The sequence below is a fragment of the Mobula hypostoma genome, chromosome 5, assembly GCF_963921235.1.
Source record: "Mobula hypostoma chromosome 5, sMobHyp1.1, whole genome shotgun sequence".
NCBI classification, from domain to species: domain Eukaryota; kingdom Metazoa; phylum Chordata; class Chondrichthyes; order Myliobatiformes; family Myliobatidae; genus Mobula; species Mobula hypostoma.
Genome location: NC_086101.1, coordinates 113,425,040 through 113,452,753, shown reverse-complemented (window position 1 = coordinate 113,452,753; position 27,714 = coordinate 113,425,040). Strand labels below are relative to the sequence as shown.

The window sequence follows — 27,714 nt, the reverse complement described above, 5'->3', positions numbered from 1 at the left end:
GTAACTAACACATTATGCTGTATTTTTAATGGTTTTCACTTGTAGTGCTTCAATGGGATACTCCAAGAGGACCACAACCTTGTGGTTTGGAGGGTTGTGTTCCTCAGTGACCCAGAGAGCTATATTAGCTGGAGTCAGGGCTTTATGCTTTGGCTCTTGGTAGGGTCATCCATGCCAAACAGGTCAAAGGGTAGCACCAGACTGAGTGGTCCACCTGTACTCCAGGTTCAGAGGGTTCAGCTCAGGGCAAACAACCCAGACTGGTAAAACAAAATCTTTATGGAAACAGCAATGGAGAATTCTTCTACATCTGAGTGTGATGGTATTCCTAAGTCTAAACCCAGAACTTGCATGACTGACAGTAGTGAAAACAGAGAGGAAGCTACTGACATGATGAAGGAAGCCCTGAACACCACCAGAGATGGAGGGCCTTCATTGCTACCCTAAGTGCCAGCGGCGAAATAGGCAGTAAGCAAGCAGCACCTCAGTGTGATGAAACAATCTGTATGGATGCCATGCAAAGCAAAGTTTTTCCACCAATTATCCCGCTATTTGGGTTATGGCTTCTTTTCGATGTTGCCATCAGGCAAGAGGTACAGGAGTCTGATAACCCATGTCACAAAGCTCAACAACAGATTATACCCCTCTGCCATCAGGTTCTTGAACCCACCTGAAAAATCCTAATACTACTTCAGACCTTTTCTCCTCTCCCCCCTGCCCTACCACCAGCCCCAATAAGTCATTATTGTTACTTACTTTGCACATGTGCAAGATATTCAAAGATTCAAAGTACATTTATTATCAAAGTACCGTATATAACCCTGACAGTAGTCTTCCCCACAGACAGCCACAAAACAAAGAAAGATCATGGAACGCGTTCAAAGAAAAATATCATGAGCCACCTTATAATTCTTCCTTTAATCCCCTCACCTTCTTAGTATGACTCTTCCCTTTTTGCTTTCCAGTCCTGATGAAAGGTCCTGGCCTAGAACGTCAAATGTTTACTCTTTTCCATAGATGGCCTACTGAGTTCCTCCAGCATTTTGTGTGTGGTGTGTTGGTAAATGGAGATCATTTTGTAGAAGTGGCAACCTCTGCACATAATTATCAGGATAACAGCACACTGCTGGACTCAGATGCTGATGAGGAGGCCCGCAGGAGCAGGATAGATTGACTGGCTGAATGGTCACACTACAACAACCTCAAACTCAACACAGGCAAGACCAGGGAATTGGTTGTGGACTTCAGGAAAGGGAAAACTGGGAGAACAGGAACAGTTCTCACTGAGGGATCAGCAGTGGAAAAGGTAAGCACCTTCAAGTTCCAGGAACACAGGAAGCTGCAGAGTGGTGGCCTCTGCCCAAAACATCATGGGAAAATCCCTCCCCACCATTGGTAGTATCTATAGGAGGCGCCACCTCAGAACATAGAACATTATTGCATTGACTCACAATATGCTGACCTTTTAACCTACTCTAAGATCAATCTAACCGTTCCCTCTTCCATAGCCCTCCACTTTTCTTTCATCCCTGTGCTTATCTAAGAATCTAATTTATCTGCCTACCAGCACCCCCAGCAAAGCATTCCATGCACTAACCATTCTCAGTGTAAAAGAATTTACCTCTGACATCCCACTAAACTTTCTGCCAATCACCTTAAAATTATGACCCCTTGCACTACCTATTGCCATCCTGGGTAAAAGACAACGGCTGTTCACTCTGTACCTCCCATCATCTTATATACCTTTATCAAGCTCCTCTCATCATCCTTCACATCAAAGGGGAAACGCCAGCTCACTCAACCTTTTATCATCGTAAGACATGCTCCCTAACCCAGGCACTATCCTGGTAAATCCCCTCTGCACCCTTTCGAAAGCTTCCACATCTTTCCTATAATACGGCGGCCAGAACAGAATACAATAATCCAAGCGTAGGAGCCATGAATCTATTCTCTACTTGCTTTGCATGCTGTGTTGCATGTTTAGTATGTTTACTATGGTAACTAGTCATTCACATCAGTGGGGACATGGTAAAAGTGAAGGGAATTAATGACATTTTCTTGCTTATTTCGTGGCAGTTGGTGGCTTAGGACCGCTGGAAGTCCCATATCTTTGCTGATCACTTAATATCGCTTCAAGATTGTAGGTTTGCTAATTGCTAACAAAGGATTAAAGGATTTGACTCTCTGGAACAATCATTTCATTGGAACTGAGGGTGCGTCATGCAAGCATAACAATCCCGTGGCAGTCTCAGGATAGCAGCAATTGTGTTTTGATTTTGGATTTGTTTTTGCCACTACACCAAGTGTAGTCTGACCAGTTTTACAGAGCTGCAACATTACCTCATGGCTCTTGAACACAATCCCTGACTAACGAAGGCTACCACACCATAACCACCATATCAACTTGTGCGGTAACTTTGAGGGATCTATGGACTTAGACCTCAAGATCTATGTTTCTTCAAACTGTTAAAAATTTTGTGGTACATTCTCTTTCAAATTGAACACCATTTGCCATTTCTCAGACCAGCTCTGTATCCTGTCAATGTCCCAATCTTCTGCACCAGGACTTCCCAACCTGGGGTCCACAGACTGCTCAGTTAATGGTAGAGGTCCATGGCATAAAAAAAGGTTGGGAACCCTGTTCGACACAATCCATAACACTAACAATCTTTGTGTCATCTGAAAACTTACTAACCCACCCTTTCATTTCCTCATCCAAGTCATTTATAAAGATCAAAGAGCAGGAATCCCAGAACAAATCCCTGTGGGATACCACCAGTCACAGACCTCCAGAATACGTTCCACTTACTACCACATTTAACTTTTGGTGATGTGTCTGTACAAGTTAAACACAGTAGGTTTGTTAAATGTTTGCTAATAGCAGTTTGATTCTTTCTTAGCTTCAGGCACAGTGGCATAAGGATGTCTGTTGATGAACATGAGTTGTCTGAATGAATGAAACTATGCTGAGTTAGTGGTATGGAGAACAAAAGATCAAATAGTTTATCTGTTTCTGTGTGTCTTGCTATGCTTGTGGTTTGAACCCTATTAATGAAGCACCTTTCTTGGGACTTTACCTAGACCACAGGAATCATAGACTGTAGGACCCAGATCTAGAGTGCTACCACGAGGCAGAATTCAGAATCCCCCTGACGACAGCAAGAATCAAGTGGAGACTAAAAATCGTGAGCACCAAAATATTTGTAATTTATGACATAGTAGGAAGTACTGAGGTTTATATGTGCTGTTTTATAATAATAAATGAGGCTTAAGTTACTTTGTTGTGTTTGTACTCTTTTATCACATCTCAGTTTGGGTATTTTGGGTCTGATCAGCCCCACCCATCACAGCAGCAAAAAAATTAACTTTTTGATTTGAGTTTTTGTAAAAAAAATTGTGTACAACTTATGCTTTTTTTTGTGAATGCTACCTACATGATTGTTTTTCATTGCACATGTGCATACATGTACTTATACATTTGACAATAAAATTGACTGACTAATCACCACTTCTGATATCAGCTTTTATTCAAATTCCATATTTTTTTTTATTCGGCCAAATGAAAATTCCTTGGCTTTCATTGTGGGATTTGAAATTGCGACTCCATTCTCTGGCTTGCTTGCCCTTTCACACGACCATGCCGTACGTATTTATCAGGTCACTAGAACAAAATTGGTAATAAATCTGGCAAACAACACACTCAAAGGCAATAAAGCATTGTGAGTGATCTACAGAGGGAATGGAAGCAATACTAAAGGAATTCAAGACACTGGCAAACCGGGAATGTTAAAACAAGCAAGCCGTGTCGGCCAATTGCATTTATGATTTCCTCCCAAGGATTTTATTTAGCGATACAGCACAGAGTCAGCCCTTCCTTCCTTTCGAGCCACATCACCTCTGCAATCCCTGACAACCCCAATTTAACCCTAGCCTAATCACGGGACAATTTACAATGACCAATTAATCTACCGAGCACATCTTTGGACTGTGGAGTTAAACCATAAGATATAGGAGCAGAAATAGGCCATTTGACCCATCGAGTCTGCTCCGCCATTTCATCATGGCTGATCTATTTCCCTCTCAACCCCATTCTCCTGCCTTTCATGCCCTGTCTAATCAAGAACCTATCAACCTCTGCCTTAAATGCACCCAGTGACCTGACCCTCCAGAGCCACCTGTGACAACCAATTCCATTGATTCAACACTCTCTGGCTAAAAATATTCTTTGTCTCCGTTCCAAATGGACATCCCTCTACTCCGAGGCTGTGCCCTCTGGTGCTAGACTCCCCCAGAGGAAACATACTTTCCACATCCACTCTATTGAGGCATTTCAACATTCAAAAGGTTTCAATGAGATTCCCCTCCCCCCACCGCATTCTTCTAAACTCCAGCAAGTACGAAACCGGAGTGCACGGGGAAAACCCACACGTCCCACAGGGACAATATACAAACTTCTTACAGAGGATGCTGGAATTGAACTCCAAACTCTGATGCCATGAGCTGCAAGAGTGTCGCACTACCAGCTAAGCTATTGTGGTGCTCAATTTCTTATGACTTGACCAATAACAGTTCAATTTCCTAACCTGTCACTAACTGGGACACTTGTTCTGAGAGATTGTCTCAGTATAGATGGTAAAAGAGAGAAAAGCTACAATAAATAAATCTACATAAACACAGGGGACTGTAGTTATCCCCTCAATGAAGAGTCTTGCCACAGCTGAAGACAACCCAATTGCTCTACCACCCTGTGTACATTTGAAATGTCGACTATTGCAATGGAAGAACATTATCTAAACCTGTCTCCTCTGTAATGTACATTCAGTAGCCAGTTTATTAGGTGCCCCTGCTCATTAATGCAAATGTCTAATCAGCCAATCATGAGATAGCATCTCCAATGCATAAAAGCATGCAGATATGGTCAAGAGGTTCAGCTGTTGCTCAGACCAAATATCAGAATGGGGAAGAAATGTGAAGCAGCTTTGAGCATGGAATTATTGCTGGTGCCAGACAGGGTGATTTGAGTATCTCAGAAACTGCCGATCTCCTGGGATTTTTACACACAACAATCTCTAGGGTTTACAGAATATGGTGTAATAAACAAACATCCAGTCAGTGGCAATTCTATGGGCAAAATCTCCTTGTTAATGAGAGAAGCCAGAGTGATTCAATCTGACAGGAAAGCGGCAGTGACTCAAATAACCATGGGTTACAACAGTGGTGTGCAGTAGAACCTTGAAGTGGATGGGCTACAGCAGAAGACAACCAGGAACATACAATGGCCACTTTATTAAGTACAGGAAGTACAGAATAAAGTAATCACTGAGTGTATAAAGGGCTATTATACAAAATAAACAATTAGGCAAATTAGTTTATTATTTTCACACAGAGTTACACAGCATGAAAACAGATCCTTTGGCCCAATTGGCCCATGCCAACTAAGATTCCTATCTAAGCTTGTCCCACTCTCAGCATGGTACAGCACAGCAACAGCAGAGATACAGCTTGGTACAGGCCCTTCTGGTCCAACATGCCGCCAAACTACACCCACTAATCCATTATGTGTTCAGAATGAGGGAGGAAACCCCACACGGTCATGGGGATAGCAGTGGGAATTGATCCTTTGCTACTGGTGCTACCATAGCATTATGCTAACCACTGTGCAAACCCCCCTCCCCCGCCCCAAATTTTGCGTTTCCAATTTTGTTCCTACAGATGCTGCCCCTCATTGGGTTTTTCTGTTTTATTTCTGGATTTCTAGCGCCTGTGGGTTTTTTTCCTCTTCGATTTTCTAAATTTGTCTGGTCTTTGGTGACAAGGGAAAACTATAAAATTGAAAAACATAGCAAGCTGTGACTGAATCACACGGAGCGAAAGATTCAATAGCAATACAAAGAACTGGATAAATACGGTAGCATAGTGGTTAGCACAATGCTTTTATCAGCAACCCGGGTCAATTCCCACCCACTGCCTGTAAGGAGTTTGTACGTTCTGCCCATCACCATGTGGGTTTCCTCCGGGTGCTCTAGTTTCCTCCCACGGTCCAAAGACTTACCAGCTGGTAGGTTAATTGGTCATTGTAAATTGTTCTGTGATTAGGCTAGGATTAAATTGGGGGATTGCTGGGCGGCACAGCTTGAAGGACTGGAAAAGCCTGTTTCATGCTGCATTGCAATAAATAAACCATTTCTTTGCTACAAGGGAGGTGCTGGAGGCTGAGAAGTCTAGATGGATTTGTCAGACAAAACGTACCTACACAATGAGCCAAATAGCCTCAGTGTGCTGTACAATACTACCACACACTGGAAAACGGCAATCAAGGTCAGAGGAATACGCCTCTATCAATTTATGAAAATGGTGGCAACCAGTGGAACATAATGTCTCCAGCAGAGAAAACAAGCATCTGTGAAAAGCAATCAGGCAGCATTCAATGACAGCACTGACACCATTATCTAAAATCCTATTTAATTATCACCAGTACATTAAGGAGCATCGCCACAGAGATTTAAAAGTGGATGAAGAGCAGCTCAGGGCACTGCCCCTCATCACTCAGTGGGTCAGGTAGTACTGGTAGGCAAAGTCCTCCCCACATTTACATGGGTGCTACCACCAGAAAGCAGCATCCATCATCAAGGACCCCCACCATCCAGGCCATGCTCTCATATCCCTGCTGCCATTGGAAAAAGAGGTCCCACACCACCAGGTTCAGGAACACTTATTACCTTTCAACCATCAGGGTCCAGAACCAGTGTGGATAGCTTCACTCACCTCAACTCCACAACCAATAGACTCACTTTCAAGAACTATACTACCCATGTTCTCAATATTATTTCTTCATATTATTTCTGTGTTTGCACAATTTGTCGTGTTTTGCACACTGGTTGTTTGTCCACCTTTGTGTGCAGTTTTTCATTGATTCCACTGTATTTCTTTTTATCTGTGAATGCCCGCAAGAAAATGAATCTCAGGGTAGCACATAGTGACATAAACGTACTTTGATAATAAATTTACTTTGAACTTATAGCTGCAGGTTCAATCTGGATTGCAAGGAACCCGTGATCCTTGGAGACGGCAGATGGTAGAAGCTTACAGCATCACACAAGATGCTACAGCAGGGACCTCCAACCCGAGGTCCACAGTTCCTTGGCAAATGGCAAGGATCCATGGCATAACAAAGATTGGGAACCCCTGTGCTAGAGGAACTCAGTGGGTCAGGTAGTACTGGTAGAGGATAATGTTAAAGGACTGAGAGATAGAGGGGAGCTGGCCAGTGTAAAGACGGGTGGTGAAAAAGTCGGCAAGTGATCCAGAAGAGGAGAGGTGATCAACAACAGGACAGAAGAGTAGAAATAGCAGAATTTGGGAGGTGATGGTGGAGGCAAAGTTCAAAGTAAATTTATTATCAAAATATGTATATGTCGTCCGTGGCTCATTTTCTTGCAGGTATTCACAGTAGAACAAAGAAACACAATAGAGTCATTTACCAACACTTTGGGGTGCATCCACGTTGCACCCTGAATGTGGCTATTTGGGATGTAGGGGGAAATCGGAGTAGCTGGAGGAAGCCCACATGGTGACAGGAAGAACGTGTAAACTGGCATTCAAGGTCAGGATCGACCACAGTGCTGCTTTTCATCTGCTTTGACAGGTAAGTAGCGGGTTTGCTTAGAAGGAACTGAAGAACCTTTCCTATTACCAGGCCTTAGAGCTCCAAATCGTCATTTACAAATAACCTACCAAAATTTAAGTCAACCTCCTGAAGGAATCCTCGTAATAACGAAAAGCTGCCTATTGCTTAGCTCAATCTAGAATTTCCTAGAATTCTAGAATTAGTCATGTGCACATCGAAATATACAGAGATCTGTGTCATAGAGTCATAGAACAGGACGGCACAGAAACAGGCCCTTTGGCCCATCCAGTCAGTGCCAAATCATTTAAACTGCCTACTCTCATCAATCTGTACCTGGACCATAGCCCTCCATACCCCTCCCATCCATGTACCTATCCAAACTTCAACATTGAAATTGAGCTCGCATGCACCACTTGAACTGGCAGCTTGTTCCACACTCTCATCACCCTGAGTGAAGTTTCCCCACATGATGCCCTTAAACTTTTCATCCTTCACCTTTAACCCATGACCTCTGGTTGTAGTCCAACCCACCCTCAGTGGAAAAAGCTACTTGCATTTACCTTATCTATACCCCTCATAATTTTGCACTTCTCTATCCAATCTCCTCTCAATCTTCTATGTTCCAAGGAATTAAGTCCTAACTACTCAATCTTCCCTTATAACTCAGGTCCTCCAAATCCAACAACTCTGTACTCTTTCAACCTTATTTACATCTCCCTTCTAGGCAGGTGACCAAAACTGCACACAGTACTCCAAATTAGACCTCAACACCAACATCCTATACAACTGCATGTCAACAAACAACACAGGCCATGGAACACAGAGTCACAGGGAGAAACTTCTTACTGACAGCACTGGGAATTGAACCCCGGTCAGTAACAACTGGCGCCGTAAAGCACTGCACTAACTGCTATGCCCCTGAAAGGATGGAGTTATAAAGGGTTAAACTCTATATTCCAGTGAGCACAATTTGCATTTAAACTGATTACAGCCAATGCAGAGGCTTTGATGAATGCAACATATCTCATTGATGCAAAATGGTTAACAATTCTTCCGGGTTCCAAATGGAAATATACCATAACACAAACTGCACATGTAATCATACCCCATGCGAAGCAAGTGAAAATGGTGCTCGCTACGTGAAATGCTGCCAAGAGAACTCTGGATTCCCATATAGATCACAAAAGAGAGCGTCCTTCAAATGTTGGGGGCATTCAACAGCATCTATGGAGGGGAATACACAGTCAACAGTTTGGCCAGAGACCCTTCATCAGGATTGGAAAAAAAGAGGGCAGAAACCAGAATAATAAGGTGGGGTTGGTGGTGGGGGAAGGGGTAGGTGTACAAGCTGACAGGTGGTTGGTGAGATCGCACATTATCACAGTCTTACCAGTCTATAACTTCACTCACTGCAACTATGAACTGATTTCACAACCTATGGACTCACTTACAAGGACTCTACAATTCATGTTTTCAGTATTTTTTTGAAATTTGCATAATTTGCTTTTTTTAAAAAACATGTAATTTACATACAGCATGGAATAAGCCCTTCCGGCCCTTCGAGTCGCGCCAGCTCAAGATCCCCCGATTTTAATCTTAGCCTAATCACTGGACAATTTACAATGACCAATTAACTTAACAACCAGCAAGACTTTGGACTGCGGGAGGAAACCACAGCACCTGGAGGAAACCCACAGTCATGGGGAGAATGTACAAACTCCTTACAGGCAGTGGCAGGAATTGAACTCAGGTCACTGGAACTGTAGTATTGTGCTAACCACTACACAACCATTCAGCCACACTTTGCACATTGGTTGTTTGTCAGTCTTTATGTTTAATTTTTCATATATTTTATTGCATTTTTTCTTCTTTCCTCTGAATGCCTGCAACAAAATGAATCACAGATAATATATGGTAACATAAATGTACTATGGCAGTAAGTGGACTGTAACCGGAAAAGGGAGAAGGTGGGCGAGTTGGGGAGGAATGATGTGATAAACTGGTAGGTGATTGGTGGAAGTAGAGGGCTGAGGAAGAAGGAATATGATAGAGCAGGACAGTAAAGGGGAGGAGAATGGGTGAGAGGGCCAGCAGAATGGAAAAACAAAAGGGAAGGGAGTGGTGGAGAGTAAGGGGAGCAGTTAACAGAAGTTAAGTGAAATCAATGTTCATACCATTAGGTTGTGGGTACTGCTCAAGATTTCCAGCACTTGCAGAATCATTTGCTTCCTTCAACATTTCCTTTATATCAACAAACATTGGAAGAACAACACCTCACAGTTCATCAAGGTAGCCTCCAACCTGACGGCATGAACATCGATTTCCCTAACTTCCAGTAAGTTGTCCCCCATTTTCCATTCCAACTCCTTCCTCACCTGCTTATCACCTCCCTCTGCTAAACCTCCTCCTTCCCTTTCTCCCATGGTTCACTCTCCTCTCAGATTCCTTCTTCTCCAGCTGTTTACCTTTCCCACCCACCTGGTTTCACCTATCACCTGATGGCATGAACATCAATTTCTCCTTCTGGTAATTTTCCCCTCCTCCCTCCCTCTTCTTCTATTCCCCCACTCTAGCCTCTTACCTCTTCTCCTCACCCTTGTACCTATCCAAACTTCTCTTAAATGTTGAAACAGTATCTGCATCCACCACTTCCACTGGCAGTTCATTCCCCCACTCAGAAGATTCCCCTCATGTTCCCCTTAAACGTTTCACCTTTTACCCTTAGCCCATGACCTCTAGTTGTAGTCTTACCCAACCTCACAGGAAAAAGTCTGCTTGCATTTACCTTTCTATACCCCTCAATTTTGTATACCTCTATCAAATATCCCCTCATTCTCTTACACTCCAGGAGATTGAAATGAACTGAACTAAACATACCTAGACTGTTTTAAGGACTCTGTGCTTTGATGTTTAATATCCTGTGTGTTATTTGCTCTTTCTTTTGCATGTTGGGCGTTTGATGTTTTCTTTGATCAGCATTTCCGTGGTATTTGTTTCCTGGCTGTCCGCGGGTAGACAAATCTCAGGGTTGTATACTGCATGCATACTTTGATAAAACAAATGTACTTTGAGTCTTTGAATAAAATCCCAACTATTCAATCTTTCCCTATTACTCAGGTCCTCAATGCTTTCCACAGTACACTTGTAGAAATTTGAGTGTTTTAGACCAGTGGTCCCCAACCACTGGGCCACGAGGAAACGATATGATTTGGCCATATGAAACGATACGAGTCAGCTGCACCTTTCCTCATTCCCTGTCACGCCCACTGTTGGAACTTGAACGCACGTGAGGTCATTACCCGCGCGTCATCCATGTCAGCGTGGGAAGAAGATCAACTCCTCGAGCTTGCAAATGACAGTGGGCTGAAAAGTAAGTTTGACATAACATCTCTGCCGGCATTCTGGATTAAAGTCAAGGCTGAATATCCTGAGATAGCCATGAAAGAACTGAAAATGTTACTCCCATTTCCAACACCGTATGTCTACAAAGCGGAGTTTTCTGCGATGAATGCAACAAAAACTAAATTGCGGAATAGACTGGACACAAGGAACCCCCTTCGAATATTGCTGTCTCCCGTCACCCCTTGACAGGACCGTCTTGTTGCAGGGAAACAAGCCCAGGGCTCCCACTGATTCAGCGATATTGGTGTGTTGCAATGATTTTATATGTTCATACAGGGAAAATAGGGGCTGTGTGTTTTAATATTAAATTCGTTAGATAAACCCTTTTAGAAACAAAATTGAGTGTATTAGCCACTTAAAAGTCACTTAGTTGACTTATCACCTATATTCCGGTCGTGATTAACACCCCCACCCCGCCGTCAGCCAGTCCGCAAGAATATTGTCAATATTAAACCGGACCGCGGTGCAAAAATTGTTGGGGATCCCTGTTTTAGATGACATACCAAATCTCCTTAAACTCCAAATGAAATATAGCCACTGTCTTGCCTTCTTTATAGCTACATTGATGTGTTGGGACAAGGTTAGGTCCTGAGAGATATTAAAACCCAGGAATCTGAAGTTGCTCACTCTCTCCACTTCTGAACCCTCCATGTCCATGACCTATCATATAGATGTAATTGCAAAGAAAGCACGACAGTGCCCCTACTTCCTTTGGAGTCTGTGCAGATTCAGCATGTCAAAAACTTTGACGAAGTTCTACAGATGTGTGGTGGAAAGTGCATTGATTAGCTCTGTCATAGCCTGGTATGGGAACACCAATCATTTTGAATGTAAAATCTTACAAGAGGCAGTGGATTCAGCCCAAAACATCATGGGAAAACCATCCCAATTATTGAGCACATCACATGAAACATTGTCGTAGAAAAGCAGCATCATCAAAGATTCTCACCACCCAGGCTCTTTTCTTGCTGTTGCCATCAGGTGGAAAATACAAGAGCCTCAGGACTCACACCACCAGGTTCAAGAACAGTTACTACCCCTCAGTCATCAGACTCTTGAACAAAAGAGGATAACTACACTCAGACATGAGGAAATCTGCAGATACTGGAATTTCAAGCAACACACATAGAAGTTGCTGGTGAACGCAGCAGGCCAGGCAGCATCTTTTGGAAGAGGTACAGTCGACATTTCGGGCCGAGACCCTTCGTCAGGACTAAATGAAAGAAGAGCTAGTAAGAGATTTGAAAGTGGGAGGGGGAGGGAGAGATCCGAAATGATAGGAGAAGACAGGAGGGGGAAAGATGGAGCCAAGAGCTGGACAGATGATTGGCAAAAGGGATATGAGAGGATCATGGGGCAGGAGGCCATGGGAGAAAGAAAAGGGGGAGGGGGGTGAAAAGCCAAGAGGATGGGCAAGGGGTATAGCAAGAGGGATAGAGGGAGAAAAAGGAGAGAGAGAAAAAGAATGTGTGTATATAAATAAAATAACGGATGGGGTATGAGGGGGAGGTGAGGCATTAGTGGAAGTTTGAGAAGTCAATGTTCATGCCAATAGGTTGAAGGCTACCCAGACGGAATATAAGGTGTTGTTCCTCCAACCTGAGTGTGGCTTCATCTTTACAGTAGAGGAGGCCGTGGATAGACATATCAGAATGGGAATGGGACGTGGAATTAAAATGTGTGGCCGCTGGGAGATCCTGCTTTCTCTGGCAGACAGAGCATAGGTGTTCAGCAAAACGATCTCCCAGTCTGCGTCGGGTCTCACCAATATATAGAAGGCCACATCGGGAGCACCGGACACAGTATATCACTCATTCTATTTCTAGTGTTCTCACAACCAATGATCTCACCTAAGGACTCTTTATCTTGTTATTTCATGTTCTCATTATTTATTGCTATTTATTTATATTTGCATTTACGCAGTTTGTCTTCTATGCTCTTGCTCTTTCATTGATCCAGTTTACATCCTGTTTATAGATAATAGAATTGCTGATTATGTCTGCAGGAAAAATTATCTCAGGGTTGCATGTTGTGACATGGATGTACTCTGATAATAAATTTTACTTTGACTTTGTGTGTTCCCTTGTCCTATACACAATCAGCTCTTTGGTCCTACTGACGTTGAGTACAAGGTTAGTGCAAGGTTAATCTTCCCCTCTTGACCACAGGGTGCCAACCACCAAATGTCGTGCACCTTCTTGCCGGGGATTAGAATGGACAGAAGACAGCTGAGCACAACAATTACTCCTGATCCGTTACTAACCCCTGCCACACTTAATCCAGGTCTCATCAGCTCAGTACACTGTACATCTTATGCTGCAGCTGCTACTTCAGTCAAGGGATTTCGGATGACCTACAGAGTTTAATTCCTGCAATAAATATTTCAGACTAGATCCCTGCAGACTAGATGGAGATGTAAACTTTGAACACAGTGACTTGACTGCAAAACTATTTGGACAGTCTGTTTAAAAGTAGTGTTACATCCTCGGTACAGAACTTGGTCAAGGAATAATGCAGCACAGAACAAAGTCCTCCAGCCCATCTCATCCACATTTTGCCCATGTTTGGCCCATATCCTTTTAAACATTTTCTAATCAAAGATTCAAAGTACATTTTATTACCAAAGTATGCATGCAGTATACAACCCTGAAATCTATCTTCCCACAGACAGCCACAAAACAAAGAACAACATCAGCCTCACACACCCCCATACAAAAACTACTAAATTGCGTAAACTTCAGAAAAAAAACAAGTGAAAACACAGGATATAAGACACAAAAATCGAAAGAGTCCAGGCACATTCAGTTCAATCTAACACGGTGTCATTTGTTACTTGGGGGCTATCCTGATCAAAGTCGTACAAATGAGCAACTAAACAAAAAGGAGCGAGCAGAGCCAAGCCGCATTGATATTGTACCTGCCTCAATCACTTCCTCTGGCAACTTCTACTGACCACCTTCCCCTCCGTGCATTTACCTTATCTATGCTCCTCACATACACACCTCTATAAGATCATCCCTCAGTCTCCCACTCTCCAAAAAGTAAATTCACAGCCTACCCAACCTCTCCATATAATACAGTCCCTCCAATCCTGGCAATGTCTTCGTAAATCATTGCTGCACTCTTTTCTAGAGTGAATGTCCCTAACGTTATTTGTCCCGATACCAGTGAAGCACATTTAACATATCAAAGGCGTATACACCCAGACTGGTCACCTTAAATTACAACTGAAGGAGTTCAAAGAAGTTTTATTATCGAAGTACGTATATGTCCCCAAACACAACCCTGAGGTTAATTTTCCTGCAGGCATTCAAACTAGAACAAAAATACAATAGAATCAATGAAAAAATCACAAAGATTGACACACAGCCAAAAAGGATAAACCATACAAATACAGAAAAAGAGAATAAATAAATAATATGGAGGACATGAGTGTTAAGAGTCCTTCAAAGTGAGTCCATAGCTTATGGAACCAGTTTAGTGTTGAGGTGAGTGAAGTTATCCACGCTGGTCCTGGAGCTTGATGTTTGAAGTGCAATGACTGTTTCTGATTTCGGTGATTTCTCACACAAGACTCCTGTACCTTCTCCCCGATGGCAGCAGCGAGAAGAGATCATGGCTGGCCTGGATGGTGGAGGATTGAATATAATGGAACAGGAATATTGCTTGGACAAGCAGTTTCAGATTTCAAAACACTGCAAAGCTGATGGCCGGAATCAGATGGATTTTTATCACCTCAAAAATTACAAAAGTCAATTAATGCATCAACTCATCATCATTATTTACCAAGGAGCAACGAGAGTCTGCCCATCAGATGGTTAGCCCACTCAAGAAATTGCTTAACATATTCCTTCCCAACCATGAACCTCCTTGGATATCGTGTTAATTTTTCCAGCAGTTCTGGTGGCTGGTGAAATTCTCAGAAATCACAATGTATATAAAAGAAAATTTGTGCAAAGCATTGAACAACTGAGATAAAGAAATCGGCTCCTATGACTTCTGGCAGCACAGGGACACAGTCCCTTGGCTTTCCTGGTGGGTCATATCCTGTTGTCTACGCTCAGTGGCCACTTTATAAGGTACATCTGCATGTTAATGTAAATATCTTTTCAGCCAATCATGTGGCAACAACTCAATGCAAAAAAGCATACAGACATGGTCAAGAGGTTCAGTTGTTGTTCAGATGGAACATCAGAATGGAGAAGAAATGGGATCTGAGTAACTTTGACCACAGAATGATTACTGGTGTAGATGGAGTGGTTGGAGTTGCTCAGAAACTGATCAGCTAAGATTTTCATGCACAACAGTCTCTAGAGTTTACAGATAATAGTAAAAAAACCCAAAAAAAGCATCCAGTGACTGGCAGTTCTGTGGGCAAAAACACCTTGTTAATGAGAACCAGAGGCGAATAGCCAGAATAGTTAAAGCTGACAGAAAGGCAATAACTCGTATAACCACATGTTACAATGACTGTGTGCAGAGAACACCTCTGAACATACAACACATTGAAACTTGAAGTGAGTGGGTGCAGCAGAAGACAACAAACATTCAGTAGCCACTTTATTTGGTACAGGAGGTACTGGATGCATCACGGCCTGACATGGAAATACCAGTGCCCAGGAACAGAAAAGTCTACAGAAAGTGGTGGATACAGCCCAGTCTATCACAGGGAAGCCCTCCCCGCTATTGGTCATATCTACAAGGAGCACTGCCACAAGAAAGCAGCAACCATCATCAAGAACCCCTGCTGTCCAGGGCATGCTCTCTTCTCACTGCTACCATTTGGCAGGAGGGACAGGAGCCTTGGGTCCCTCAGCACCAAGTTTAGGAACAGTTATTACCCTTAACTATCAGCCTCCTGAATCAGCATGGATAACTTCATTCAACACCAAAATGATTCCACAACCTATGGACTTACTTTCAAGGACTCTACAACTCACGTCCTCAATATAACTTATTTATTATTACTTTTTTTGTATTTGCAAATTGTCATCATTTGCACATTGGTTGTCTGTCTGACTTTGAGTAGTTTTCCCACTGATTATATTGTATTTCTTTGTTCTACTCTGAATGCCTGCAAGAAAATCAATCGTTATTCATCCTTTAATATTAGGAGGTTAATGAATATTGTTTATACCCCTTCACTTATTACCCCGGAATGTATTATCTCATTAGATACTGAGAAAGCCTTTGATAGAGTTGAATGGCCTTATTTATTTAGTGTGCTTGAGAAATTTAATTTTAGTTTGATATTTATATCTTGGATTAAATTGTTATATTATTCCCCAGTAGCTTCGGTTTGTACTAATAATCAAAGATCTCCCTTTTTTCATTTACTTCGTGGTACTAGGCAAGGATGCCTTCTTAGTCCTTCACTATTTAATATCGCCCTTGAACCTTTAGCAATTGCTATCCGGGACTCACCCAATATTTTTGGTATTACCCGGGGAAACAAAATACATAAATTATCACTATATGCAGATGATTTGTTATTATATATCTCTAATCCAGAGATATCAATTTCTGCTATTCTAGCTTTGTTGGCTCAATTTAGTAATTTTTCTGGCTACAAATTGAATCTTAACAAGAGTGAATTATTTCCCCTAAATAAGCAGGTACCTATTTATGGATGTTTACCATTTAAATTGGTTACTGACTCATTTATATATTTAGGGATAATAATTACGAAAAAGTATAAAGACTTATTTAAAGCTAATTTTTTATCTTTAATTGATCAATTTAACTTTTGTTTACTAAATGGTCACCAATATCTTTGTCTTTGATTGGTCAGATTAATGCTATTAAGATGATTATTTTGCCTAAATTTCTGTATGTATTTCAATCGGTTCCAATTTTTATCCCAAAATCTTTTTTCGATAATGTTGATCCAAAAATTTCCTCATATATATGGCAGAACAAAAATCCTAGGCTAGGTAACAGGTATTTACAGAAATCTAAAAAGGGGGGGGGGGGCTCGCCCTCCCGAATTTTAGATTTTATTATTGGACAATTAATATTCGATACTTAAAATTTTGGTTACGCGATTTGGATGCATCTTTAAATCCACATTGGGTTGAATGTAATTCATTACAAGGGTTTTCTTTGGGTTCGGTTTTAGGAACTTCGCTTCCTTTTATTTCTTCTAAATTGTATAAACAAATGAATAATCCAATAGTTAAGCATACTTTACGTATATGGTTTCAATTTCGGAGATTTTTTGGGTACAATCAATTTATTTTAGCAAGTCCTATTACATCTAATTTCCTTTTTCAACTTTCCACTATGGATCAATCTTACTTTGATTGGAAAACTAAAGGTATAGTACATTTTCGTGATTTATTTTTGGATAATTGTTTCATGTCTTTTCATCAACTTTCTAATAAATATAATTTACCCAGATCTCATTTTTTTTAAGATACCTACAGATTAGAAACTTTTTAATTACTGTTTCTCCTAATTTTCCACACTCATATCCAATGGATACTTTGGAAAAAATTTTAGATCTAAATCTCTCTCAGAAAAGTGTTGTAGCAATTATTTATAACATAATTATGAATTTATGTCCTGATGTTTCCAATAAAATTAAAGCTGACTGGGAAAGAGAATTTAAGATTATACCGACTGAAAAATGGGAAAAAATTCTTCAATTGGTGAATTCATCCTCTATATGTGTTGATACAGTTTAAAGTAGTGCACCGGGCTCATATGTCCAAAGATAAACTATCTCGTTATTACTCTTATATTAATCCAATATGTGACAGATGTCATTTCGAGATAGCTTCTTTAACTCACATGTTTTGGTCATGTCCTTTGTTGGAAAGATATTTTTGATATTATTTCAACGGTTTTGAATACAGACTTACAATCTCACCCAATTACTGCTATTTTTGGATTACCAATGATAGACTCAAATCATTTAACCTCTTCAGATTGTCGGATGATTGCATTTCTTATTTTAATGGCTAGAAGATCCATTTTGCTGAATTGGAAAGAGATTAACCCTCCTACTGTATTTTACTAGTTTTCACAAACTATGTTGTGTTTGAATTTGGAAAAAATTAGAAATGTGGTTTATGACCCTTCCATTAAATTTGAAAAAGCTTGGAGGCCATTTATTCAGCATTTTCATATGATGTAAATTGACCATTTCCAAACTTATTTTACTTCTCTGTACTGTTGGTTGAGAGGAATGGAGTCGCCGACACTAAGCTTTTCTTCTTTTCCATTTTTACGTTGTTAAAATTGCCCAAGTCTTTTTAGTTTAGTTGACTAAGTCTGTTCAGATTAGTTTTTTTTTGGGGTGGGGTTTGATTTTTTTTGGTTTTCTTCTTTTTCATGATTTTTCTCCAGTTTTTTTTTTGTCCTGTATTATTCATTGTTATCCTACATGATTGGGAGTTTGTCAATTTATACTATTTGGTTTTATAATTACTCATCTTAAGTATAACAATGTATTTCCAACAATTTTGTATTATTGCTATATTATGTTTATATTTTATGAAACTAATAAAAAGATTGAAAAAGAAAATCAATCTCAAGGTAGTAAATGGTGACAGAAACATACTTTGATAATAAATTTGCTTTGAATTTTGAAGAAGGTTGTATTATTTACTTTTTTTAAAATTTGTTAATAGCGTGGGCTATCCTCTTTTGCACATTAGATGCTTGTCAGTCTTTGTTATGTATAGATTTTCATAAATTCAATTACATTTCTAAATGTCCGCAAGGAAATGAATCTCAGTGTAGTATATGGTGGCGTATACATAACTTGATAATAAACTTACTTTGAACTCCCCGTGACCATGTGGGTTTCCTACGGCTGCTCCAGTTTTCTCCCACAGTCCAAAGACTGATTAATTGGTCTTTGTAACTTGTCCCGCACTTAGGCTAGGGTTATAGCAGAAGCTTGTTGGGCAGCACAGCTGGAAAGGCTTATTCTGTATCTCATTAAATAAATAAATAAAACCCTGGCGATCTCTGAACAGTCAGAATGTGGAGTATTGCCACTTTCATATAATCTGTCATTTTGTCTTTGTAGAAATGTGCTCTGTACAATTGGAGTTTATTTTGAGTAACACCCACAAAATGCTGAAGGAACCCAGCAGGTCTGGCAGCATCTATGGAGGGGAATAAACAGTCAACATCTTGGGGTGAGACCATTCATCAGGACAGTAATTTATCTTTGCCAGACAGTGCTCTGCACAATTTGGCTGACTGTTTGCTTATTAAAACGACTTGTATTCAGTTAGTGTCTTTTGTGGTGGAAAGCACTGACATTGGACATGACACTTGGTCACATCCAGCATGACAACAAAACCTTATCTAAAGAGATCAAGTCAAAGTCAAAACTTATTATCAAAGTACATATATTACTATATACTATCTCGAGATTCATTTTCTTGCAGGCATTTACAGGAGAAATGGAACATTGCAAACAGCGGATCAGCTGTCAGAGGCTTCTGTACTCAGGCGGGCGATCTCTCTCTCTCTCCCCCTCTATCTATCGTGGGGGACAGTTTGCTGTCAATTCTTACATTGGAGAACTCTGAATAAAAACGACGCAGCAGACTGTCACATCATAAGCAGTGAGCTGTTTTGCTTTGTTGCCCTTCCCTCTCGCTGCAGAAAAGTGCCAATACCTCTCTGCCCTTTGTTAGTGAGAGAGAGAGAGAGAGAGAGAGAGAGAGAGAGAGAGAGAGCCTGTGGCATGTTAAGTTGTTAAGTGAACAATTAGTATTTGTTGGGCTGCAGATCATGGCCTTTCTTAGGGGCTTTGCCATTGCTTGCTTGGCGGGTGATGGGTGTAGATGTTTTCTGCTGAAATAAGTGGGGGAGGGGGAGGAGGGAGAGCTGATGCTTTGCTGTTGGTTGTGTTGGAGGGGAGTTTTGGGGTTCTAACATTTTACTGTCATTCATTCTTTGGGGTTCTCTTCTGTTTTCATGGATGTCAGCAAAGAGCAAGAATTTCAGGTTGTATACTGTATACATTCTATGTTATTAAATGTAATTATTAAAAATAAATACAGCAGAATATGAAAAACTATAAAGATCCACAATCACTGTGCAGAAGACAAACTATGAAAATAAAAATATATTGAGAACATACATTGTAAGGAGTCTTTGAAAGTTAGTCCATAGCTTATGGAATCAGTTCAGAGTTGAAGTGAGTGAAGTTATCCATTTGCCTTCAACTCATCAAAATGTCTTCAATGACATTTTAAAAAAGAGTCAGAGAGGTTTAGAGAGGGAAGCCCAAGAGATTGGGACTACTGCCCAAGGCACAGCCATTAATGAAGCAGTACACATCAAGGATAAACACGAGATGGTTCCTCACATATATTCATTGGCTAGGCACTTCTGAGTGCCCTGGAGATAAAAGGGCATCATATAAAACTGTTTTATTTTGGATTCTGGATAAAAGCTCAGGTATCCTTTTAGTCCCCAACACCAACAAGCTTTCAGCTAGGTTTTTAAGCTATGTGGAAACTGTTTGAGAGAAGCGTTTTCAAGCCTTTTCTCCAGTTGCGAGCTCCAATGTAAAGTGGTAGTTTTGCCTTAAGCAGAGTTTGCATCAACAGCTAATTCTTTAGAAAAACCTTTTCCTCATCAAAAAAAAGGCAGCCGTTAGTCTTGCGAGACCATGGATCTGCGCCTGGAAAGTCTTCACTCTCCAGGGTGCAGGCCTGGGCAAGGTTATATGGAAGACCAGCAGTTGCCCATGCTGCAAGTCTACCCTCTCCACAACACCAATGTTGTCCAAGGGAAGGGCATAGGACCAGTGTCATCACAGAGCAATGTGTAATTAAGTGCCTTGCTCAAGGACACAACACATTGCCTCGGCTGGGGCTCGAACCCACGACCTTCAGGTCGCTAGTCCAATGCCTTAACCACTTGGCCACGTGCCCACACCTTCCCTCATCAACTACATACACAACTATGCATGATGAGGGTGTATAATGAAATTTAGAACACAGTGGGAATGCTGATTATTAAAATTCTTCAAAATTTCAAACATTACTTTAAAGAGGACATTGCCTGACATACTCTCCCCCCCCAGCACCCAATTTCTCAGCAGTGGAATAAGTACGGAGGAACTACATGTCAATAATTCCTTAGTATACAGAAAGCAGGAAGAATAACTTCTTTCTGTTGGGTTCACTATAACACAAGGTTAATGCTGGTCAAAGACGCTGAAATCCAAGACTGTGGCTCTCTGCTCTCATAAGTAGTGGTTAGCAATGAAGGAGGCATCCATCCCAGGACTGTAGGCAGAACAGGTTTGAGAAGGGCGAAACATCAACCACGATTAGACAACCGAGCAGCTATGATGAGATGAATGGCCTAATCCTGCACCTCCTGTCTTATGGATGTTACTGGTTCAAGAGCACTTGGGTCCATCTATAGCTGCTTTGTCAGGAGAAACCAGTGGATTAGTCCCTAGTAAACACACACAAAATGCTGGAGGAACTCAGCAGGTCAGGTAGCATCTATGGAGAGGAACGAACAGCAGGCAATTCAGGCCAAGATGTGTGTCTGTGTCTTTATGTGAGTGTGCGCATGCCTTTGCATGTGCATGTCTCTGTGTGTCTCTTTTTCTAAATTGACCGAAACCACGCTGCAGTGACTTTGGTTTCCAAACACAAACTGCTTCACTTGCATTCCAACAGAACACCAGCTGTATTTTTTCTACTTGCCAACCACAGTAAATGGTTCAGGTGGCTTTAATATTAGTAGTGAGGTGAGGAGCAGCAACAATGTGCACCCTTCGCCATTTCATGGCATTCTTGTCAGAGTCACAGGACGGGGAAAGGGGCTTGCTCCTCATTATATCTCAGCCCCATTTATTTCAGACAGTGGACAGCATATTCACAGTACTCAGCAGTTTGAAGTTCAATTCTGCATGCAGTTAATATCAAAGGCATTTCATCAGAATCAGATTTAATATCACTGGCATATGTCGTGAAATTTGTCGTCTTTGCAGCAACAATACAACACAATACAAAATAATTAAAAAGTGTTAATTGCAGGAAGTATATATGTATTAAATAGTTAAATTAAATAACTAGTGCAAAATAGAAATAAAGTAGTGAAGTGGTGTTCATGGTTTCAATATCCATTCAGAAATCGAATAGCAGAGGGGTAGAAGTTGTTCCTGAATCATTGACTGTGTATCTTCAAGCTCCTGTACCTCCTTCCGGATGGTAGCAATGAGAATAAGGCAAGATGTGCCTTTTTGAGGTATCGCTCCTTGAAGATGTCCTGGATACTACGGAGGCTAGTGCCCGTGATGGAGCTGACTGAGTTTACAACTCTCTGCAGATTATTTCAATCCTGTGCAGCAAACCCCACCTCACCGCCCCACCCATACCAGACAGTGATCCAGCCAGTTGGAATGCTGTCTGCAGTACATTCAGCTACTGGTGGGCACTTCACTCAACGTTAATTATTTGGTCCCGTCATCTGAGCCATGCCATTTTCTCACAGCTCCCATCGGGTAGGAGGTACACACCACCAGGTTCAGGAAGAACTACTTCACTGGCAGTGGTGGGAATTAAACCCGGGTCACTGGTACTGTAAGGCATTGGGCTAACCACTATACTATCTTGCCACCCCTATAAAGAGGAATGAACAATCAATGTTTTGGGCCAAGACCCTTCATCAGGATTGGAACAGAAGGAGGCTGATGCAAGAATAAGGTGGTGGGGGAAGGAGAGAGAGTACAAATGGCAGGTGATAGGTGAGAGCAGGTTAGGGGGAGGCAATGATAATTAAAAGCAGTCAACATGACGACCATTCATTCACTGTGGTGCCTACTTGATTTTCTAGGTATATCAAAGAAGCTTGCAAATTTCTATAGATGTGCAGAGGTTACATCACACACTGGCATGGAAGCTCTAATGCACAGGATCATAGGGGTTGTAGACTCCATCACGGACACAACCCTCCACACCACTGAGAACATCTTCAAGAGGCAGTGCCTCAAGGCACCGACATCCATCATTAAGGACTCTCATCATCCAGGACATGCACTCTTCTCATTGCTATCATGGAGCAGAGGTCCAGGAGTCTGAAAACTCATGCTTAATGTTTTAGGGACAGCTTTTTCTTGTCAACCATAGAGTTCTGAACTCAGGAACACTACAAGATACTCTGGACTTCCAACATCTGCAGAATAACACACAAAATGTAAGAACTCAGCAGGTCACACAGTCCTGATAAAGGGTCTTAGCCCAAAACGTCAACTGCTTATATCCATCCACAGCTGCTGAGTGTCTCTAGGAATAACAGTGCCTTGTTATTCCTTTATCCCCACTATTTATGTAATTTGTAGATTTTAAGCACTTTACTGCTACAGCAAAACAAATTCACATCACGTCAATGATGATAAATCAGATTCTGATATTTCCCCTCATTCCACTCTCCGCTCAAGTCAAAGTCCAGTTTATTGGCGTATGTAAAAAACACGTATGCACAGATGCAACGAAAAACATAATTGCAGCAGTATTACGGATTGAAAGCATCTCCTAAGAGGACTAGAATATAGAAGGATGCGATGCCGATGCTTTATAAAGCATTGATCAGAGTATCATGAGCAGTTTTGGACTCCTTATCCAAGAAAAGATGTGCTCGCATTCGAGGAGGTCCAGAGGAGGTTCACGAGAATCATTCTGGGAATTAAAGGGTTAATGTATGATGGCTCTGGGCCTGTACTCTCTTGGAGTTTAGAAGAATGGATCTCATTGAAACCTACTGAACATTGAAAGATGGACATGGAGATGCTTTCAATAGTGGGAGTCTAGGACTAGAGAGCATAGCCTCAGACTAGAAGGATGTCTGTTTATAACAGATGAGGAGGAATTCCTTTAGCCAGAGGGTGGTGAATCTTTGGAATTTGTTGCTACAGAGAGCTGTGGAGAGCAAGTCATTGGGTATATATTTAAGGCAGAAGTTGATATGTTCTTGATTAGTCAGCGCATCAAAGGTCACGGGGAAAAGGCAGGAGAATAGGGTTGAGGGAGAATAGGGTTGAGGGGGAAAATAGATCAGCCATGATGGAATAGCAGAGCAGACTCAAAGGCCCGAATAGTCTAATTCTTGTGGTTGTGTAAGTTGCATCCGGAAAAATAACAAATTAGACATAAATTATACACAATTTTCACAAGAACAATTATAATAAAAATAACACTTGCATGAAAATAAAGGAAATCTGAATGAAAGAAATGAAGCAATTACCAGGAGTCAAAGCATCCTTTTTAATTTGACTATTAAAAGACTGGGAACCCCTGACTTAGAACAAAAATGTAAACAGCCAAACAGTACTTTCTCCCCACCCGAACTTCGCATCCACCAGCCTTGCAACCCAGATCCTGACATTCACCCAGGCAGAGATCACCCAGGCACATTCACTGCTTATGAATAAAATAACATCTCCAGAGAACTAGACCTACCCTTCCCAATGACTTAAATTACACTCAAACTGCATGCCAGCCTTATCTCCAGAGGATATGGTCCACGTACTGCCACCTGGGACAGGGGGGTTGCCCCAATTAAAGTCCCCAGTAGAGGCCAATTAGCTGCATGTCTGATGGATTCCCCACACGCAGGCTCACAGCACTAATCTGGACTGCCTAGGGATAGCTGGCTTTTGATCTGGAGAGGGCTGCTGTTGAGTCTTTCAACAGGGACTCAAATTAAACACCTCAGAAAAAGAAACAAACCCACTGTGATATCAATAGTATGACCTTTGTGTCATGGGAACTGGGAGTGAATGATAAAGCAAAATTTTAGACATAAATAACTTGAACAAAATTGGCATAGTATTTAACATCACCCTTTAATCATTTCCACATTCTCATCATTTCTCCCTCTGTATAAAACCAGAAAGAAAACCAACTCCTAGGCCCTTACCACTAGTAGGTGGGACAAAAGAGACCAACAAACTTCTACAGACGGACAGTAAAACGCATTCAGACTGGTTGCATCATGGCCTGGTGTGGGAAATACAATGCACAAAACCGTAAGCTGCAAAGAGTGGTGGAACTCAGCCAGTTCCAACCCAGGTACCGCTGTCCTCACCATCAAGGACATCTACAAGAGACAATGTCTCGGGGGGTCGGGGTGGAGATATGTCTTTACTGTAGGAGGTGTAAAGTTTCCTTCCACTAGCCTGTGGCTCCCCCCTGCGCAAGGTGTAACATCTGCTTAGCCCACCCCCAGATCAGGGTCATGTGAAGCCATGGAGCAGGTGTGGGTGGTCGTATGAGCAGCTGGTTCATATCACAAGTCCTGGTTATGCTACCACTGACGCCAGACAATCTCTGAAGAGTACTGATCGTGGCTGGGGTCACCAGTCGTGTAAAGACACTGCCCAGAAGGTGGCAAAAGCAAACCACTTCTGTTGGAAAAACTTGCCAAGAACAATCGTGGCCAAAACCACGATCACCCACGTCATATGATACGGCACAGGATGACGATGTTGTCGTCTCAGGAAGGTGGAATCCACCATCAGGGACCCCCACCATCTGGAGCACCCCTCTTCTCAATACTATTAGGCAGGAGGTCCAGGAGACTGGAGATCCGCACCTTTTATAAAGCAAGATATTATTTTCAAATCCATCCCCACTTCCTCAGCAACACAAACTGCTGGAGGAACTCAGCAGGCCAGGCAGTATCTATGGAAAAAAAAAGCACAGTCGACATTTCGGGCTGAAACCTTTCCGCAGGACAGAAGGAAAAAAAGGCTGAGGAGTAGATTTAAAGGTAGAGGGAAAGGGGAGAGAAACACCAGGCGATAGGTGAAACTTGGAGGGGGAGGGCTAAAGTAAAGAGTTGGGAAGTTGATTTGTGAAAGAGACAGAAGGCTGTGGAGGAAAGGAAAAGGGTGGGGGGAAGGGGAAGGGGAAGGAGTACCAGAGGGGGGTGATGGGCAGGCAAGATAACATGAGAGGGGAAAAGGGGGTGGAAAATCGTGAAGGGTGGGGAGCAGAGGCATTACTAAAAGTTTGAGAAATCAATATTCGTTTCCTCAGGACTGAAAAATAAGGGGAAAGAAGCCAGAATGAAAAGGTGGGGGGAGGGGTAGGAGGACAAGCTAGAAGGTGACAGGCGAAAGCAGGTGGGTGGGAAAGGTAAAGGGCTGGAGATGAAGGAATCTGATAGGAGAGGAGAGTGAATCACAGGAGATAGGGAAGGAGAAGGGACACCAAGGGGATGTAATAGGCAGGTGAGGATTCAGAAAGAGCTTCTTCTCCTCCACTATCAGATTTCTAAATGGCCCATGACTGTAATTCCTTGTTTATTGCATTACCTATTTTTGAAAATTACGGCAATTTTATGCCTTTGCACTGTACTGCAGTCATAAAACAAACTTTACATCATACAAGTCAGATTTAATAAATCTGAAACATGAGGAAGTCTGCAGATGCTGGAACTCAAAGCAAAACACAAAATGCTGGAGGAACTCAGCAGATCAGACAGCATCTATGGAAATTAATAAACAGTCGATGTTTCAGGCCCAGACCTTTCTTCAGGATAATAAATCTGATTCTTATTCAGATAACCAGCTGACAAAGCCAAGTTTCAGTTGGAAACCATATCACAAACACCTGTAAAAACTGTACTAGTGAATGGGGACAGGTAGGTCCTGTAAGCTTTTTAATATATCCACCCCATCAGCCAGAAAATCCGTCCTGTTTCCCAGGGAGTAACTCCCCCCCCCCACCCTTACAGCATCGTTTTCAGCTTCGTGTCACCTTTCAGTTATGTTTCAGAAATAATGTTGTGGTTTCTTAAATTAAGTTTCTCCAACAGATTACAAAAGTTGCCAAAGAGGACATCTTTGGGTTGTTTTCGCCAGAACAGCAGAGGCTGAGGGGAGATATGATAGAGGTTTATAAGATTATGAGAGGCACAGAGTGGGCAGACAGTATCCTTTTCCCGGAGTAGAAATGTGTACCAGAGGGCATTGAAGGTGAGAGGGGGTAGGATCAAGGGTGATGTGAGGGGCAAGGTTTTTTTTACTCAGAGTGGTGGATGACTGGAATGTGCTGCCTGGTACAATGGCAGAGGGAAAAATTCATTAGAGGCTTTTAGAGATGTTTGGATAGGCACATGGATGTAAGGAAGATGGAGGGATATGGACATTGTGTAGGTAGGAAGGATTGGGTTTTTTGGGGGCTTTATTTTTTGATTTGCTTTTTAGCTGGTTCAGCACAACATCGTGGACTGAAGAGCCTTTTCCTGGCCGTTTGAGTTCTTCAAGCCAATTTTTAAAACTATTCTATTTAGAGATAAGCAGGATAATTTCTAGCCTTTAACCTAACCCATACATCATTGGAGTGTTGGGAGGACACCGGAGCACCCAGAGGAAATCCAAACGATCACAGGAGAAAAACGTACAAACTCCTTACAGAGGAGAGAATTAAACCCGGGCTGCCGGCACTGCAGTAACTTCAGGTTAACGGTATATTACCATGCCGTGAAAGATCTCTGGCAGCGAAGGCAAATCCCTCAGTAATATAAAATAATGCATCAGTGGATATCTTGCATTCAGCAGGATGTACCAAATCAAATCAACTGTGAGAATGTGGCAAGAGCGCATGTCACCTATCAATGGCACAGTAAATCAACTGGGTCTCCTTCATGTGGAGGGCACTCTCTTTTGGGTGTGGGCATTCAAGTGCACA

At 41.9% G+C, this 27,714-nt stretch overlaps 1 protein-coding gene across 4 annotated transcripts in view; it reads right to left on the bottom strand.

The window, feature by feature from the left end:
• LOC134346932 (guanine nucleotide-binding protein G(I)/G(S)/G(T) subunit beta-2) overlaps positions 1 to 27,714 on the bottom strand; it is a 155,519-nt gene that overhangs the window by 69,005 nt on the left and 58,800 nt on the right. The window lies entirely within an intron of this gene.